Below are 15,703 nucleotides of genomic sequence, written 5' to 3' on the forward strand. Positions count from 1 at the left end.
CTCAGGACTAACTTATAAAGCTGTCTATCTCTGCGCTGCCCTCCTGCCTTTTCTCATGACGTAGCTGACTGTCCAAGGTCATTGGAAGCCATTGTGTCGCTCAGAGCTTGCTGGAATGGAACATTCTACAGTTCTCAGGCGTTCGAAAGACAAAGAACAACCTTGTAAAGGAATTTAAATATATCAGTCAGTCTGCCCAACAGGAAGGACTAAGACTTCGAAGGTTTGAGAACATTTTACCTTCTTCCCGATTATTTCAGGGACCCAGGATGGGAGAGTGTTGTTTCGGCAGGGGATTAGCTTCGGGAGAGACTAACAGAACCCCACTCTCACCCCAGGTGTCTCAGTTGGACCCAAAAGCCAGGGTTGGTGGCTAACACAACAGATTTTAAAGAGAGGTGGTGGTGTCTCTGGCTGGGCCAGCTGATGGCCCCAAAGAAGAGTTGACGAAATTCGATGGTGTTGGACTTGGTCTAATTAAGTTCAAACCAGCTCGGGAGACGGCCTCCCCTGGGGCGCATGCCCAGACCTCAGTTACCCTTTCCCCTGGTGAAGTTTGCCATTTTAGGGGCAATTTAAACGCTTGTATATATTCTTGAATGGCGTATATTTACTTTTAACAGACAGACTGCCTTGTGGGTAAAATGGGCTGACAAGAAGAGCTCATCTGTTTCCTGGGAGTTTGCACCTGGGAGGAGGCACAGGGGAGAGAGAGGGTGACAGAGAGAAGGGAGCCATAAGCCCGGTGATTGCCAGGATCAGCACCATTTCTGCTTGGCTCAGCTGGCTCCTGCTGTAAAGTGTGCACCGTGGTTTACCCTGCTGAGTTAAGGAAACCCCTGGCTGCTTTCTGTACTGCTGTGTCCTGTCTGACTTCTCTTTGGGGAACACAAGGGCTAGGACTGCTTCTGGGGTCTAGAGGAGAGAACACTCTAGACCACCTTATCGTAGTTAAGCTCATCTCTTGCTATGATGAAAACCCTGACTAAAAGCAACTTGAGTAGTGTTTATTTGGCTTTGAGATTATAGCCCATCATTGATTCAAGGCAGGAGCCCAGAGACAGGAGCTGAAATGGAGACAATTGGGAATATATTCTACTTATTCTGTCTTCCTGTCTCTCTCTTTCTCTGTCTCTGTTTCTGTCTGCCTAACTACCTTACATAGCTAAAAACGGTATTGCCCACAGGGGCTGGGTCTCTCCTGTGTTAAATGACAGTCAAGAACATGACACATAGACAGGCCCACAGGCCGGTCTGATGGAGCAAATCCTTAACTGAGGTTCTCTCTTCCCAAGTGTGTCAAGTTGAAAACCAAGATCACCCCCACACTCCTTGTAACCAGTCTTCCTAAGGCTGGGTGGGGCCAGCACTAAGATTCTGTGAAGCCAGCTCCAAGAAGAGAGCCAAGGCTGCCATCAGCAGTGGAATCAAGGATAGTCTGTAGTTTGTCAAGAAAGATATCCAGGCTGGGGTGCATTTCTTAGACCCCTTACCTGGATCTCCATGTAACCTTGCTGAGGCAGCTGAGGGAAAGAAATTGTACAGAATTGAAGATTAGGGATCATGGCCCTGGGACTGACTTTAGACATAAGCCCTTGTAGTTGGGCCCACAATTGTTACAAAACTTTAGACTTCTGTAGATTTCATTTTCTGTGTATCTGGAGCTACCTGGGAACCACAGTGGGTTGGCCTGAGTGTTTTGGCCCCTGTAGGATTCCAGTCTGCTCACTGTTCAGACTGTTTGTAAAGAGAAAACAGTATTTACTCTAAGATCACAGAACAAGGGGGCTCAGCTGGGAAAATTAGCTGACTAATTTCTACCTTTCTTGGCTTCAGTGCCAAAATTCTTCCTAAAACTGAGCATTTCAGGCAGTGGGAGCGCTTTTCTTTGATAGAGAGCATCTTGATAAACTCACTCTGCTGAAAGTGTGGGCAGTGTCTTCTCTTAGTTCCCATGGAGAAGAGCACCTGGAGAAAGGAGCTTGTCTGGCTGGAGCGAAGGCTGTTCAGAGTGTGTCCTGCTCTTCCAGAGGACCCGAGTGCAGTGTCCAGCACCCATGGTGCCTGACACCTGCCTGTAACTCCAGCTGCAGAGGATCTAATGCCTCTTAGGGCAACTGCATTCGTGTGCACATACCCACACACAGGAATGCATATGCTTGTAACTAAAAAGAAAACAGTTCTTTTATGTTTGTTTAGCTTGTTTTATGTTGTTTAGCTTGTTTATTTGATACAAGGTCCCTCATTGTAGTCTTGGAACTTGCTGTGTAGATCTACCTGCTCCTGCCTCTCAAATATGGGGATTAAAGGCTTGTGCCACCATGCCCAGGTAACATTTCTTTTTAAAAAGTGTGTTGTTGTTGTTGTTTTTAATTTAAAAGTGGCTCATCTAAGCTACCTTAGAACCATGACATCTGGGTTTGGATATGTGCAGTTGATGTGTGGAGGCCAGAGGTCAAGCTTGGCTGTCATTTCTCAAGAGCCGTCAGCTTGTGTTTTGAGACAAGGTCTCTCACTGTCCTGGGACAAGCTGATTCAGCTAGGCTGGCTGACCAGTGAGCCCCAGGGCTCTAGAGTGCCTGTCTCCATTTTCCCAGCACAGGGATTTTAAGTGTCTACCACCATGCCTACATCTAATTTTTTATTTTTTGGAGATAGCGTTGTCACTTTGTAGTCTTGGCTGTCCTAGAACTCCATATGTAGACCAGGCTAGATCTAAGCTCATAGAAGTCCATCTGCTTCTGCCTCCTGATTGCTAGGATTAAAGGTGTAGACCACTGCACTGTGATTTTGCTTTTTTAATATAAATTTTGTGGATCATACTTAGATCTCATGCTTGTGTGGCAAGCATTTTACTGGATGAGCTGTCAGTGTAGGACTTTATAGACCGTGGTTAGAAACATGCAGTGCTGAGGATCTTTATATGTATTAACACTTTACATATAATATTTTCATGAATTCTTACAAAATCTTATATGCACAGAAAATCCATTTTGAGCATATCCCCACTACTCCTTCCTCTGACTTCCCTCAGCTCCATCTCCCACCTCCCTACCTTCCGCCCAACTGCATGTCTGTCTTTGCTTAAAAAATATTTTATTATAGTGTGTGTGTGTGGGGGGGGGGTTGTGGGTGTTTGTCTGCATGTGTGTCTGTGCACCACCTGGACCATAGATTCCAAAAGAAGGTGTTGGATCCTCTGGAACTGGAATTGCCGACAGTTGTGAGCTGTCATGTGGTTTCTGGGACCTAAGTGAGTTTTCCTAGAAGAGCAGCCTATGATTTGAACCACTGAATGGTCTCTCCAGCCTCACCCTATTAAAACTATCTCAGCTACTCCAGGTTGTGCTGCCCATAGACTCATGGATGTGGGGCTGTTCATGGAGCATAGACAATGTACTAGGGGCACACTTTATAAAAACTCTATCTCCATCCCTCAGCCTCCATGAAATGTGAATAGCTTCTCAGTTACATCGTTGGACTCATAAGCTCCTTTACCTCCAGAGTAGAGGATTCTGGGTTGGCTTTTGGTAAAGACTGACATATACTTACAGTGGTATAGTCCAGCCATTGTAGGAGTTAATCTTGCTGGTCCTTGAGTGGATAAGGGAGTGTTAGCTTAGGAGTGTGTGGTCAGTGCTGTGGGTGTAAAGGCCTGGGGTGGGGAGGCAGAGTGTACCTGTGGACCTCTGAGAACACGTGTCCCAGCTGATTACAGGCAGCAGGCATCTAGAGCTCTCACCCAGTGCCTTGTGTTTTTCTAGACACAGGTCTTTTCCTTGGATTTCCTAAGGCCATGAAGACCGTGGTGTTGGCCATGGCTCTGCTGCTGCTTCAGTCCCAGGTCATTCCAGGTAACCTAGCCCCCTTCAGAGGAGGGACAGAGTTGGAGAGTGGGTCTGGGTGGATGGTGGGATGGGTTGAGGCTGTTTGTCTGGGGCAGTGGGAAGAGCCTCAGATCTTGGGATAAAACCTGCTGGGCAACTGATTTCTCTGTGTTTCCATTTTCTAATTTCTAACATTTATATAACAAAAAATTAGGTAGAAAGATCAAGACTGAGAATAGTGTAATCTTGGTATGCAATTTAGGCAGCTTCTTTGTTTCCTGTAATTCATCAGAAGAGTTCCAGAACCTTTTATTCTGTTGGTAGGAAAGTTGGGAGGTGGAGCTGCAGGGATTGCATATAAACCTGGAAGCCAATTTCATCAGTTTCCCATGATCTGAGATACAGTTCTGGCTTGGAGAAAGGGTTAGGCCTCCAGGGTTTCTACTTTCATCCTTCCCTTTCTTCTTCCCTCAATAACTGCTGGATTCAGGAGACAGTGGATGCAGCATTACTCAGTTAAATTGACTTGTTTTAAACTAATGGGTTTGTGTTTATTTCTCCTGTATTTTTGAGACAGGGTTTCTCTGTGTAACAGCCCTGGCTGTCCTGGAGCTCACTTTGTTGACTCGTCTGGCTTTCAACCCACAGACTTCAGACTAATTGTTCTGAGTCACATGTCGAATTTATTGCTCCCATCATTCCTCCTGCAGGACAAACTCCTAGTCAAGGCAGAGGGAGAGCCTTGGATCTGAGGTGTTGATCTTCGTAATATTGTCTTTCTTGTCTTTCATAGCTTTCTCAGTCTGTTGTGTGATAGGATGCTTCAGACTTCTTTTGTGGTCTCTTGACCAAAAATGCTCTTCACAATTATGCTTTCTAATTCCTATTGGCTGGCTAATGTTTCTAAGCTTTGCAGTCACCAGAGTGGTGGGGAAAAAAACTTTTTAAAAATAAGAACCCATGAATTCCTATTGGTGCTTCTGATTTAAATTCATAACCTACTTCTATATTCCCTTCTTTCTTTCTCTTTTTGCCATGGTTTGCATGGAACCAAGGGACTCATGGATGTTAGGGAAATTCTCTGCCACTGAGTCACACAGCGGGCAGCTAGCAATGGTGGGATAGACCCTTCTTCCTCCTTTCACTGTCTCTTCCCACAAATACCTCTGCGGCAACTTGGTCTCAGGCCCTGGACCATGTCCGCACATGTTCTCAGTGTACCACATCTTTGCACAGTGCTGGGTGGCTCTTCGTCAGGACGTTTAGCCGCGGAGTCTTTTACACCGTCATTTTGTATTTGTATTTTTGTGGTTCATGATAGACCACCATTCTGTCACTGAGTACTGGCGGCCTGATTTTAACTTGTCATTTAGTGAGAGTTCTACAAGTCACTGTGCACTTAACAGTTAATTCTGTGTTCAATTTGCTGGTCTGAAGCTCTGTCCCTGTTAGATTCCTTAGGAAGGACATGGAGCCAACAGTTTTCCAGTTTCAGATGTGAAGAGTCCCTTGTTGTCCTTTGTCTTTGGAAGGCGTGACTAGCTTGAATACATGACATCAGTCTTTATTCTTGCATAAAGCATTATTTTCAATAAGTTTAGTATAACCTGAACCTCTTGTGTCCACGTGTGTGAGTGCCTCTCTGCCTGCGTGCGTTCGTGTGTGTGTGTAATCTACTGAATTCATTCATACAGTGATACTGATATGTATGTGTGTTTAGTGCTGACCACTTAAGGTAGCTGATCAGGGAGCTGGTCCCTGGAGAAAACTGCTTCTTCCCCCCTCAGCCACCATGGATTGCCGATTTCTCTTCCTCTAGGGAGTGAGGCCCTGTGAGAGTTCTCTGATCAGTGGTAGTATGTCTACTTGTGTGGTCATGTAGGGCTCATTTATGTAGCCATAGTGTTAGGGTATCATGGGCTTAGCATCCCAGTCATGTCTAGAAGATGGTGCTTAGCAGCGAGTGTCCTGGTCCTCTGTCTCCTATTGTCTTTCCATTCCTCTTCTGTGATGTTCCCTGAGCGGATGGGTTCTATGGTAGATATAGTACTTGGGTCAGGCTCCCTATGGTTATTAATTGTGTGCATTTTGCTTAGGTGTGGGTCTTTTCTTCTTCATTTAAATATGCTTTCAACCATGTATTTTTCTTTAGCCATTATTCTTCAATATTTGCTAATGATCTTTTTCTAGTTCTTGGTTTTGTTTTTATTTTTCCTTGTAAAATATCTTAAAGTGCTTAATCTTTGCTGAGGTCCTATAATTTCACAGGTGGATATATTTAATACTAGTGTTTTTATACCAATCAATAACTGATTAATTTTATTTACATTTGACTTTTTTTTTTTTGAGACAGGGTCTCATGTAGCTGAAGCTGGTCTCTCGAACTTATCATGTATTGCTGAAGAGGCCCTTGAATTCTTGATCCTCCTACCTCTATCTTTTGAGTGATGAGACTAGTAATATGGGCCAACATGCCCAGTCTATGTTATGCTAAGGCTGGAACTCAGGGCTTCACACATGCTAGGCAAGCACCAACTGAGCTTTCTGAGACATTCACATCTGTAGAAAAGAGGAAACAGATTCTTAGGAAGGAAGCCACCAGCTCAAGGTCTACCAGCTGGCTTTGGACACAGATAAGAGTTCAAATCCGGGTTGATAGGTTCTGATGGTTCATTTTGTTAACCTCATAACCCATTGTTGTTTTTAAGCCATGTAAGTCACTGCACTTCCAAGAGGAAACATTTCTGAAGGGCTGGGATTGGTACTGAGTGTCCTTAGAGGATGTGACATGATGTGAGGGAGGTCCCTAAACCTCTAGAGGTGACCACTCCTTCCACTGCCTCCCTTCTATTGCTTGGGCCTCTGGCCTCTACCTGGAACCTCAGGACTGATGCAGGTGTCCTTGTTTTTGCTCTGGAATAGGGGAACATGATAGCTGCTCGCATTCTCATGGTATCTGCCGTCACGAATGCCACTGGGATGAAGTGATCTATTCCGACTGGTGCCCGCATCACGAGCACTGCTGCGTGTTGGACCACCATACAACACATACTTCACAGAATTTGAATTAACACTGCAAGGCCAAGGCCGAAAAACATGAAGGTGAATGTGCCCACCTCTGCAGTTTCCTGAGCTTCATTAAAGCATCTTTGGTTGACTTCAGTGTCTGCCTCTTTGTATGGGTAGCCACAGGCCAACGTTAGGCATTTGGTAAAAGGGTGTATCCAGTTCACCTTACCTAGGAGTTGTGCCTCAGTGGAGTTAACCAAGTACATGGCAAAAATGCTCAGAAAAAATATGTAATTACTGGTGCAGAATATATTTTGTAGTTGCTCTTGAAAAATACATTTGAGAACTATGTCATGGCATTTACACTGTTGTAAGAATTATAGATAATCTAGACATGATGCCGGTATATGGTTAGGTTCTGTAATACCTGAAAATGCCAAAATATGTGTACCCAAATTATCCCACCTACGGTATGATACTGTTTGTGTGTGACATGTGCGCACTCCTCAGTTGCTTTATTATATATGTTATTAGGGGACAGTGATTGTGAAAGATAGTAGATTTTATTGTGACATTTTCACCTGGCCTATGGTATATTTTGATCATGTTTGTCCTCATTACTTCCTTACACTTTCCCCCCTGCCCCTTCATCTTCCCTAATAGCCCCCTTTTAATATTTGTGTCTTTTAAATTTTCTTCATTAGATTCTACATCAGAGAGAAAGCATGATGTTTCCTTTTCTGACCCTGGCTTATTTCACTTACAAGATAATCTCTACTTCTGCCCATTTTCCTTAAAAAAAAAAAGATTACATTGTCTACATTTGAATAGTACCTCATTGTTCATTTATTCCATATTTTCTTCTTTCTTACATTAGATTTCTGACACAAGGTCTTACTCCACAGTTCAGGACACCCTGAAACTCGCTATGGAATCCAAGTGGCCTTGAACTTGTGACTCTCCTCCTGCTCCAGCCTCCTGAGGGTTGCAGTTACCAGTGTGAGTTACCACACCTGACTGTCCCACATTGTGTTCATCCGTTCATAAGCTGGTGGACACTCAGGCTGTCTTCATGAGTTGGCTGCTGTGAGGAGCGCTGTGATAATCACTGAGAAGCAGGTAGCCATAACACGTGCCTCCTTAGCTTGCTGCCAGTGTGTGTCCAGGACTAGGATGGCCATGTAGTGGCAGTTCTAGCTTTAATTGTTTAGGGGGAACTTCCATAGTCATCTCTGTGGTGGATGCACTAATTTACATTCTCAAAGCAGGATGTAGGAGCTCTGTTTCCCTTTCACCCTCTCCAGGACCTTATTTCTTCTCAATGATTGCTAGTTTTAATATAGAATGGGGAGATATCTACAAGCTATTCATTTGGCAAAGGACTAATACCTAGAACACATAAAAACTCAGAGTAAAATTGAGCAATATTTACATGAAAAAATGACCAACATTTTTAGCGATCAGGAAAGTGCAAACCCAACTCCCTCATGTACTCCAGGTCATGTCTAGATCACTTGTCATACCTCATGGAATGGAAGCATTTATAAATAGTGTATAAATGACTGCACACACAGCCAGGGAAGCTGGATTTACTATATATTAGGGGCAGTGCAAGCTTTGATCTCCCCCATTCCTAAACCTGTCTTTAGAGCATTAATGGGGCCTAATGATCAAGGAAAACCATGTGTACATAGGCTGTGTGACGTGGCGATGACAGGCATCTGTGCTGAGAAAGCGTCAGCACAACTGAGTGAATGAACTCGTCCATCCATCACAGAGTTAGTTACTCTTCCTTGTTGCCATGACAAAGTGATTGACAAGAAGTAGCTTAAGGGAGAAAGGGTTTCTTTTGGCTCACAGTTTGAAGAGACAGCCAGTAATGGAGAGGAAGACATGGGCAAGAGCATGAGGCAGCTGGTGAATCTGTCTCCATAGTCCACAAGCAGTGTGAGGTGAATGCTGACATTTGCCACCCCCCCACCTGCCGCCTCATTTTCAGTGTGGGACCTCAGCCGGTGGAGTGGGGCCTCACATGGTCAGTGTGAGCCTTTCTTCCTCAGTCTCTCTAGACACACCCTTATAGACACAGCCATTGTTCCTCATTAATGCCCACACACACAAATGCCATTGAGCACACATCAGTGTCTTGCAAATTAACAGCAAAACCATGCAGCTAGGGAAGCTGGGTCTACTCCATATTAGGGGTAAAGGAAATTACTATGGAGTAAGGTTATTGTAAGGTCTTGGCTCAGTTGCTTGGGGAATTGCTTTGAACACTAAAGGTACTTGGTTGTTGAGAAGAGGAAATGGTGTTCCAGGCAGGGTAAGACTGTTCAAGAGTAAGTACAACATTTAGAGGAACAAGAACTGGGAGGACAATGGCATTGGAGGGCTCTCTGAGCACCAGCCCTGCACTAACCAAGCACAGGGTTGCTCTTGGTGCTGGGCTGAGCCCTTCCTCAGGGATGCAAGAACAGAGGTTCCCTGAGCCCTGGTCTGAACATCATTCATTCTAAGTTTTCAGCCCCCTTAGCAGGAGCGAGGTGGCTGCTTCTGCAGCTGGTAGTGTATTCTTGTTATTTTTTTTTTAACTTTTCAGCAAAAGTAAGAACTTCCCTGCATTAATTATGCTCTGTCTCCATTATTTATGTGAGGTCTCCTTCCTGACTGGACCCTCCTGGTATAAAGGTCCTGAGAACCAAACATGGTAGAGCTTACAAGTTAAGCTGGTGACCAAACCATTTGTGGGGACAGAGAATACTGAATGGGCTGAACAAGCTTTATGCAATGGTAAATCAAAGCGTGAGGTCCGGGTGTTTAGTAATTCTTTCACGAAGTTTACAAGAGAATAAAAGACTGGCACCATGGGGCACACCTTTCATTTTAGCCCTCAGGAATGTAGAGTCAGTCAGATCTCTGTTAGTTTGAGGGCAGCAAGGTGTTAAAAGCAAGTCCAGAGCAGCCAAGGCTACACTGCGAAACTTTTTCTTGTAAAACCAAAAGGGAGATAGATTAATTGAGAGGGATAGATAGAGGAGCTAGAGATAGATAGATAGATAGATAGATAGATAGATAGATAGATAGATAGAGAGAATGAGCTAGTCTGAGAAGGAATCTATTTTACAGTCTTACAACTCTACCATGGTGGCCTGCTGCCTCTCGTCATCCTGTGAAATTTCAGTCTGAGGACAGACACCACCAGCATCAGGGACTAAGGAAGCAATGGTAAAATGAGTCTCAGCTTAATTGTTCATGGAGCTGGAAAAGTAAAGACTTGGTGAGGAACAGAGGATAGTATCTCATTTCCATGGGTGATGGCCAGGATCTGAAGGCACCCCAGGACTTCAATGGGAAGGTACAGGGCTCCGCCGGACTACTGATATCTGTTTGTCGATAACAATTTCATGGAGAAGTGGTTAGTAGTGAAATGGCCTCTGGGGTTAGTTTGTTCAGCAATGACAGAAGTGGGGAAGGAGAGCTGTTATGAAATCGGGGACTGTGAGGAACAGCTGAAACCTGCACCTTGTCCTTACCACCTCTCATTGGTGACAAGGACAGCACACAATGGCTAACTCCTCTAATGTTTGCTGTCCCCAGAGATCATTCACATTTAAAATGGTGGCTGCAAAGTGACACTCAAGTCCATAGAGGGAAGGAAGCTGAGGAGAAGAATTTCGTTCTAGCCAGGGCCTCTTACCTGCCTGGATATTCTTCAAAATGTCACAAAGCAGAATGTTTGAATGTGTGGGACAGGTGGCCCTCACACTCCTCCTTTTGGAGAATGTATTTATTGGATTCTTTTCTTCCTGAGAGATCGTCACTGCCTACCATGCCTGGGTTTGGGAAGGAGGTTGGCTTTCAGGGTGAGAGCTGATGTACTCAGGGCCTAGTAAGAAATACCTACTCTACAAATTTATGCTTAATCTTGGAAAGTATTGTAAAACTTACCCTTTGAAAATTTCATGAATATGTTGCCTCAATCTTATATACTAGCCCCTTTACCATCTCTCAGCTTGTTTATACCCTTTCAAAAGGACAGGTATCATGTAGCTGAGGTTGGCCTTGCTCTCATCTCCTTATGTTCCTCAAGGTGACCTTGAACTTCTGAACCTCCTGCTTCTATAGGCATGAGCTATCATGGCTTGTTTTATGAAGGTCTGATTGGTGGTTGAACTCAGGGCCTTGACTGTTCTGAGTAACTGAGCCATATCCTTAGAGCTCATAGTAATTTAATTTTTATTTTACAAAAGATTTGTTTTCATTTGTAATTAGACATTCGTGTGTGTGTGTGTGTGTGTGTGTGTGTGTGTGTAGGTGTACTTGGAAGCCTGAGGATTCTCTGGGTTTGGGATCATTCTCATACCTCCAGCCTCCACATGGGTGCTGCTAACCCCAATCAGTTCCCTTCTAATAGAGGTATGTATTTTTTTTAATACAGGGTTTCTCTGTGTAGCCTGGCTATTCTGTCCTTGCTCTGTAGAACAGGCTGACCTTGAACTCACGGTGATATGTCTGCCTCTACCTCCCTCTTAATAGTACGTATTCTTTACTGCTGAGCCACATCTCCAGTTCTGATGTGATATTTGAAGATTCTATCTTCTTTTTTGTTTTCTCTTTCCCCTCCTCCTTCTCCTCCTCCTCTTATTCTCCTTCTTGCTATTCAATATTGGAAGATTCCTTTCATTGTCCCCCCTCCCCATCTCCCTTTCCTCCTTTTCCTCCACCTCTTTTTCCTAGTCCTAACTTTTCCATCTTGTCCTCTTCCTTCTTCTTTGCTATGCTAATCCCAGGGCTCCAAGATTCTACTTTTCTTAGGTTACAATCTGTTTCATTAAGTATTTGGAGCAGATGACCGATGGTGGCCCAAATACCCATCAATTTATATTGTACTATAGGTGTAGAAATGACACAGAAATCAATCAAATGGATTGAGTAAGAAAAAGATTTCAGTTTCCTTGTAGGGCACAGCAATTGCATTTTTACTGACATATTCTTGGGGTCAGACACCAAGGCTCTGAAACCCTTGGATCACGGAGCTTCCTTTCAACCCTCAACTCCCAAGTACATGGTGGCACCTGGAAAGCCACACTCCCCTCCTGGGCTCACTCTGTGCACATCCATGTACTACTGTGCCTTTAAAACATCATCCCAGAATTGGTATTAGTATTGTGGGTTCTCTCAGTTACAAGGACAAGGGACCTGGTGAGGGGACAGAGGAAGATGCTGTGTGAACACCTCCAGACACACCTCAGATATCATGGCCTGTTCATGGCCACTTTCATCCCAATTAGGAACCAAAGGAAAAAAAAATTGAAATGACAAGGTGGTATCATTTTCTGCTATGGATTTAACAGGATTATTATTTTATCAACAATCCCAGAAGTTTAAGAAGATTAGTTTTGTCCATATGTGTGTTTGTGTGAGTATGACTCTGTGCACACGAGGGCAGTGCCTGAGGAGGCCAGTGAGGGCTTTGATCCCCTGGAGCTGGATCCTGAAGGTTGTGATTTGGCTGACTTGAGTGCAGGGAACTGAACCTGAGTCCTCTGCAAGATCATCACATGCTCTTAACCCTCAAGCTGTCTCCCCAGTCCCAACAGAGTCACTTGTATAGGGAGAGAGCAGTTCTCTTAGTATAAACAGCAGGATGCTGCGCCCTTTTGGCAGGGTGCTGGCCAACACCCAACTCACAAAAATGTGCTTGGCTAGTGTCCTTAGAAGGAGAAGGCAATTTGCACAGAAATACAAGAAAATGTAGGATGATGGAGGCAGAGGTTGAAGCTGTGCCTTTGTAAGCATGCCAAAGGTCAGCAGCAGCAAGAGACAGAAGAGAAGCACAGAGCACACACACCTCTGGGTCTCTGGAGGAGCCAGCATTGTTACCATTTTGATTTTGAACTTGTAGCATCCAGGATAGTGGAGAAAAAATTCTGTTTTCACTTGTCCATTGTGGTGTTGAATGGCATCCATAGGAATCAATAGACCATCATTTCAAGTTATTACAAGGCCATGCTGCATCTGTGATGGTTACATTCCCTGTCAGCTTGCCTGGGTTGGGAAGTGTCTCTGAGACTAGTGGAGCACAACTCTGAGCATGTCTGTTGAGGGCATGCACGGAGAGGATTATGGGAGGTGGATTTGCCCTGAATATAGGTAGCATCATCCCATAGGCCAGGGCTCAAAGAGATATGTCAGCTATATTAGTGTTTTCTTTCTCTCTGCTTCCTGGTCACCATCATATGATCAGCTATACTATTGTTTCTTGCCATGATGCTCCATCTTGCCATGACTCAGAAACAATGATTGAAACTTCTGAAGTTTTGAGCCAAAAGAAGCATCTTCTCCCTTTAACCTGCTTCTCTCCAGTATTTTGCTACAGGGATGTGAAGTCTAGATAACATAGCATCTTTGGTTGCTCATGATCATTGTGCTGTGGGAACAGACATGATCTTCTTCTTTCTTCCTTCTGAGTAAGCAATTGTATAAGCCTTTGGGGAAACAAACTCTTTATGCGTTCACCTGCATGCTTTTGAACACCAAGAACACCTTTGAAGAAAACAAAAGCTATGTGTTGCCTGTGACAACCCAGGGGCCTTCATCTCCAACTACAGACAAAAAAAATGGCTAGAAATGAGTATTTCTGTTGCATTATAAAAATCTTTAATAAATACTGGCGTATGAGTCTTAGACTGTTAATGTGTGATATTAGCCCCTTGCAAGCTCTCAAAATCCCAGTGTTAAGGAGGAGGTTTTTGCCAGAAAAAATGACTAACAGACCCATCCTCAAAAAACAAATGAACAGACAACAACAAAAATAAGAGTAAACATCTCAGGATATAAAGTACTGTAGGTAGTGATAGTCTTTCTGGTTGGGGCAGGTCATCCTCTCACCTCCAAACAGTTATAAAAGATGGTGCTGGACTCTGGTTCAGCTCAAACAGCTCCTGGAATCCCCTCACCAGGGGAGCATCCCCAGAGTACGGTCGCCCTTTCCCTAGTAAACTCTGCAATCTTAAGGATGCTTAAACCCCTAATATATTCTGGCATCTAATAAATATATCTATAGCAGACTGACTTCAGGGTAAACTGAGCTGCCAAGAAGGGCACACCCCTCTGATGGACACCCCTCCCGGGCACAGCATTCATGTGGTGCACAGACACACATTCCGTACTACAGCCATAAACATAAAAACAAAAGGGGTTTAGAAATTTACAAGAACCATGTGCTTAACTGATTCAAAGTCTATGGGAAGTGAAATTAAGAACAACCTGGATTTTTGTAAAATAAAGATCATTTGACAACTTAAACTTTCAAAATGTCAGAAGGTGGCCTGCTGGTATAATGTTCTTGTGGAATGTATACACCTTACCCTTGTTCATTCAAGAGCTGATTTCTCTACTCCACTATCTGGTTTCAATCCAGACATTGCATTTTGACGTTTATTCTAAGCATCACCTGTCTCAAGTTTCAGTAAACACGCCACCATTTGTTCTCTATTTCGTCAATTAAACATTTAGCCAGTGCTGTGCAATGGAGAGAATAGGGTGGGACATCCTGGTCCGGAGGGGAAGAGAAGGAAGCAAGGAATAGTAGCAGAGGTCGGCAGGAGAGGATTTAGAACCACATGGAGAGATGAACTGGACCTAAGATATGACTAAAAGCAAGTATAATGGGTGAAATCTGCATGGTAGGAAACTATGCGGGCTCGGATGGAGTAATCATTGCCCAGCATTGTGCTCTAGGTTAGCTGAATACCTCCCAGTCTCTGTATGGTGATTTGGGTATACAGCTGGTTTAGGAATAACCGCTGCTTAACAAAAAGATAATAAATATTAATAACCACAACAAATGGTGCCCAACTAATCTAAGTGTCCATATCTTTTAAATCATACTTAAACATAATTTGGTGGTGGGGGGAATGAGCTCCCAGTGATACAACCCAAACTTAAAACCTAAAAACTCCCAGGTCAATTACTGTCTCTTTAAGAGAGACTCGTAAGTAGGCCCAGGAGCAAAAGGCAGCCTGCTATGGGCAGACCCGAGACTTCACACAACTGGCTGCTGCTACAGTCTAAGAGGATGGGAGAGACAATAAAAGAGACTTCTTGAAGCTTGGCTGATAATCTCTTCCAAGGTTTTAAGACAGAATTAAAGGAAAGTTTAGAAATTATGACTATGGTTACATTCATAGTCCTCAATTTAATGTTAATCATTGGATTAGCCTTTTGTGTCTTCTCAAAGGTAGAGGCTTTAGAAAAGATACCGCAACAACACAGAGAACATCAGACCTCATTCACCCAACTTGACTTTGATAGGAGAAGCTACCTCTAAAAACCGTGGGAAATGTCTTAATTGTGATGCGCAAGGTCGCTACAAAGGGAGTTGCACGGTAAACCAAAATAATTTCAACAGGGAGCCTGTGCTTCCTAGAACATGCAGAAGACGTGGCAAGGTCAACCTTGGCTTAGTGAATGCAGACAGTCACAGACAAATGGGGTAATCCCTTATCAAAAGACAGGACAGGGATGCTCCTTCACAAGAAAATTAAACACCACTGCTCTGGGAACAAACACCTACAAATTAGACAGAGAGGCCAGAGCAAGTTCTATAGATAAATCAAAAAACCAGGAAGGGAACAAAAGCCAAATATATTGGCAAATCTCTACAAATGATCAAAGGCCAAAGTTAAAGATAATTTTAAACTGATAAGAACAGATACTACACTTGATCTTAGCCAAAAGGGAAGTGGTGGGAACTGGAAAAGATCATCCTGAATGAGGTATCCCAGAAGCAGAAAGACACACAGGTATATACTCATTCATAAGTGGATATTAGACATATAATATAGGATAAACATACTAAAATC

The 15,703-nt window shown here is 43.8% G+C and overlaps 1 long non-coding RNA gene across 1 annotated transcript; it reads left to right on the forward strand.

Moving 5' to 3' along the window:
• Positions 1-200: 200 nt before the first annotated feature.
• LOC132653541 (uncharacterized) lies at positions 201-6,887 on the forward strand. Its single transcript, XR_009591271.1, has 3 exons — positions 201-223; positions 3,765-3,854; positions 6,750-6,887. It is a non-coding gene; the product is annotated as an uncharacterized LOC132653541 (long non-coding RNA).
• Positions 6,888-15,703: the final 8,816 nt, after the last annotated feature.

This window comes from Meriones unguiculatus, chromosome 4 (assembly GCF_030254825.1).
Source record: "Meriones unguiculatus strain TT.TT164.6M chromosome 4, Bangor_MerUng_6.1, whole genome shotgun sequence".
NCBI lineage: Eukaryota > Metazoa > Chordata > Mammalia > Rodentia > Muridae > Meriones > Meriones unguiculatus.